The sequence below is a fragment of the Rhinoderma darwinii genome, chromosome 8, assembly GCF_050947455.1.
Source record: "Rhinoderma darwinii isolate aRhiDar2 chromosome 8, aRhiDar2.hap1, whole genome shotgun sequence".
Lineage (NCBI taxonomy): Eukaryota > Metazoa > Chordata > Amphibia > Anura > Rhinodermatidae > Rhinoderma > Rhinoderma darwinii.
Window position 1 is genome coordinate 74083533 of NC_134694.1, and position 4630 is coordinate 74088162.

The window sequence follows — 4630 nt, forward strand, 5'->3', positions numbered from 1 at the left end:
AAGGAGAAAAATTAATTTGTAAAGCAATTTATCCCAAGTACGGCAACACCCTATATGTGGTAATAAACTGCTTTTTGGGCACACGGCAGGGCTCAGAAGGGAAGGAGTGCCATTTGGCTTTTGGAGTGCAGATTTTACTGGATTGGTTTCTGGTCGCTATGTCGCATGTGCAAAGCCCCTGTGGGACCAAAGCAGTGGAAACCCCCCAGAAGTGACCACATTTTGGAAACTACACCCCTCAAGGTATTCACCTAGGGGTGTAGTGAGCATTTTAACCCCGCAGGTGTTTTGCAGAAATTAGTGTGCAGAGTGAAAATGGGATTTTTTTTCCCATAGATATGCCAATATGTGGTGCCCAGCATAACAAGACAGCTCTCTAATTATTATGTTGTATTTCCCGGTTTTAGAAACACCCTACATGTGGCCCTAATCTTTTGCCTGGACATTTGACAGGGCTCAGGCGTGAAAGAGTACCATGCGAAATTGAGGCCTAATTTGGCGATTTATAAAGTATTGGTTCACAATTGCAGAGGCTCTGATGTGAAATAAAATAAACCCCTGAGAAGTGACCCCATTTTGGAAACTGCACCCCTCAAGGCATTTATTAAGGGGTGTAGTGAGCATTTTCACCTCACAGCTCTTTTCCATAAGTGATTGCGCTGCGGATGGTGCAAAAGTAAAAATTTACAATTTTCCCCAGACATGTCATTTCAGTGGGAAATATGTCCAAAAAAAACTGCAATTCTGGCATAGTTTTTTTTATTTTTCACCATGCATTATAAATTACATGTTAACGCTATTCTGCGGGTCAGTACGAGTCCGGCAATATCTTATTCATAGCACTTTTTTTGGTTTTACAACTTTTTGCACAACAAAATTACTTTTGTAAAAAGAATGTATTTTTTTTTCTGTCGCCAAGTTGTGAGAACCATTAAGTTTTAATTTTTTCGTCGAAGGAGCTGTATGGGGGCTTGTTTTTTGCGAGACGAGCTATAGATTTTATAGGTACTATTTTTGGATACATGCGACTTTTTGATCACACTTTATTCCAATATTTGTATGACAAAATGAGCAAAAAATAGAAATTCTGGTATAGTTTTTGTTTTTTTACGCCGTTCATCGCATGGAATAAATAACATTCTTAGAGTTCAGGCAGTTACAGACGCGGAGATACCAAATATGTATGGTTTGTTTGTTTTTTTTTCAATAATAAAAGACTTGATAAGGAAACAGGGCGATTGTGTTTTATTTTATTACTTGAAACTTTTATTATGTTTTAAAACTTTATTTTTTACACTTTTTTTCAAGTCCCGCTGTCAGATTTTTTTTTTTCTAATACATTGCACTACATACGTAGTATGTAGTGCAATGTATTAGATCTGTCAGTCATTCACTGACAGTAAGCCGATTAGGCTTCGCCTCCCGATGGGGCCTTATCGGCTTCCGTAATGGCAGAGCAGGAGGCCATTGTTGGGTCTCCTGTTACCATACCAGCATCGGCAGCCCTGATTGCATGGCAGTTCTGACGCTCTGCTAGCAACCTCGAAGATGCAGCGATCACTGCATCAAAGGAGTTAATGGCAGGGATCAGAGCTTGCTCCGGTTCCTGCCGTTACAGGTGGATGTCAGCTGTAATATACAGCGGACATCCACCGCTCCTGAGCCGGTGTCATCAGCTACAGAACCCTTTAAGGCCTTGCTGTGGGGCGGGGACTGGAAGTTTTCTATGCTAGGCAGACCGGGAGGCTAGTATTAGGCCTCAGATTGCCGTTGCCATTGCAGCCACCAGAACCCCAGCAATTTCATTGCTGGAGTTCCGATGAGCTGGAAACAGCTTAAATGATCCCCGCATCTTGTCATTTTCGCCGCCCACATGATCTTCCCTCTGACTTGTCTGGAGTGACTGTGCTTTTGAATAAACCAGAATAAGGCTCTATAGGAATTCATTGGGCACCTTACTTCCGGTTTTTTTGAAAAACAGCAATTCCCGACCAGGTGATTTCAATATACCAGTAAAAAGAATAAAAGGCCTTAATATCTGGGTTAAAACACCTTAAAAAAATTTAAAAAAAAGTGTGAATGAAACAAACATTTTTTTTTGCATCGCCATATTGTAACCCCCATAACTTTTTTGAGATTTGTGTACGGCTTCTTTTTGTACGTGGAAAGATGTTGTTTTTATTAATACTATTTGGTGGAATGTCTCACATTTCAATCACATTTTATTTAGTTTTTTTGTAAAGGTTAAAGTGGCAAAAAAAAAATTGCAATTCGGCCATTTTGATCTTTTTTTTCCCGCTACGACATTCACCGTATTGGATAAGTATGTTTATAGTTCGGCCATTTTTTGACATGGCGGTACCTAATGTATTTTGTTTATTTTTATATGTGACCTACGGAAAGGGGGGGGGGTGATTCGATTTTTTTTTTTTTTTTTAATATTTTATTACTTTTATTTAGCCTACATAGGGGACTTGAACCTGCTATTATTAGATTGCTTATGCCATAGACTGCAATATCACAATATTTCAGTCTGTGGCAAAATTAGTACATTGCTAGAGACCTGCCACAAGCAGAGCTCAATAGCGATCTTCCTATAGCAGGGCTGGGAGGGTTCACGAGGCTCCCAGCTGCTAGAGGCGTACTCCGGCTCCTGCAATCTCACAGCACAGGAGTCGGTGACTAGCCCGAAGCAAAAGGGGCAGTAGAAACCCCTCAGATGCCAGTGGTCACATCTGACAACGGCAACCTGAGGAGTTAAATGATGGCGACACTAGATTCACAATACTTCTGTATACACGGATATGTCACTGCTCAGAACTTTGGTTATCCAATCTCATATACTTATTTGACTCCCTTGACCTTCATATTCCACTTAGAGAGTCCTCATTTTCAGGATGGTTATGCTCACTGTGACTAAAGTGACAAGCAGCAAGGTTCCATTCCACCAAAAGAGATCGACTTCAGGAACAGACACTTTCACCTAATGAGTTACAGATCAAATATCCACATTTATCGGTTTATTTTTTTTCCCTTACTTACAAACCAAGAGCCACCTGCGCTCTGTCCTCTCCAATCTTATGCCCTGAGGTTTTTTTTTAAGGTGGATTTTGAACTGCCTGTGCTATGGGACTATATGAATCTACAAACTGTTGGAGATGTGATATGCCTGACGCAGACCACTGCTTATAGGACTGTGACGTGTTAAGTAGTTTTGGGATTATATTTAATCTACAACCACTCATCTTCCAAGTTATGTTCCATACGACTCAGAATGGCCTCTTTTTGGCTACAAAGCCACAGACATTTAAAGGGGTAACAAGGAACATTTAAACCTACACACAGCCATCGATGCAGCAGGATGTAAGACATACTCCAAATACAGCTTCATCCAACCTCTCCTCCATTAAATTATTGTTAGATAAGCGTTCTACCATCACGCATATGGATTGGGTAGCGGCATCCCTAGATAAGGAAAGTTCAGTGGAACGATTCTTCAGCGTGTGAGTCTCATTCCTATTCTCCCAACCCATATGACTAACCATTGATGACTGCTTTGGATCAACAATATGGTACTCATACCATATTACTCACACAAGACCCACCTGCTCTTCTGACTCGAATGACCTAAACATACATGGGTGACCGCACGAGTACCGATGGTGTCAACAACAATCGCTTGCATTTCGTTTGGACTTCCTTAAGCAGACATGCTTTGTTACAGTTCAAATTATGAGGGACTGACCCTTTTCTCCCTTTTATATTGACTTTACTAGGTTTGTGAAGGGTGGGTTGTCCCTCCATATATTCCCCACTTACATTTTCCATCTCCCGTCACTTCAACAGCCCATAACATTTACCAAAGGTTATCCCTTACCAAAAATGCAATTTAAAAAAATAAATACATTTGTAGACTTCTAATGGTGTGCCGTAATGTAACAGTTTGTTCAAGACGCAGTTTAAAATGTATCCATAGTTTACATTTTTCCCAAAAATCAATCATATAAGTGTTGATGAGAAACTTTATAAAATGTCTTGTTTCAGAAAATGCTTCTCACCTTATGAGACTCCTCTCTTCCCACCCACTCATGCACTGGTTACTCAATTCACTGGTAAAAATCCATATTAAGTAAAGCAAAGATGAAGTAGGATTACCAGCTCACTGAAAGATCAAGGTTAAAGCTACTGCCCATAGAGGTCTATAGAGAGGGGGGGGGAAGGAAGCAGTGTCAGAGACACAGACAGTGTGTCCCTCCCTCTGGAAGCAAACAATTAGACAGAGCCTGCAGAGGGAAGAAACGACTGATAAGCGCAGAATACAAAGTCATATACTAGTCAGGTATAGGGTTATTCCTCATGAACCCACACCACTGCTTATTCTGAAGTCACCCGAAAGGCCAGTAACACTTTGAACCAAAAAAAAGGGGAGTTACTAATATCAATTTGATTCCCCCCTCCTGCTTTAGATTGTGCTGGATCCCAACCAAGGTCTTTTGCGTGAAGCTGTATTATCCTCTTAGGCCCAGTTTTTTTTTGCAGGCAGAAAAATCTGCCTCAAAATTCCTTCAGGAATTTACATGACATTACATTTAAAAATCACTGGCATTTTCACCAGACAAAAAGGCCTGAG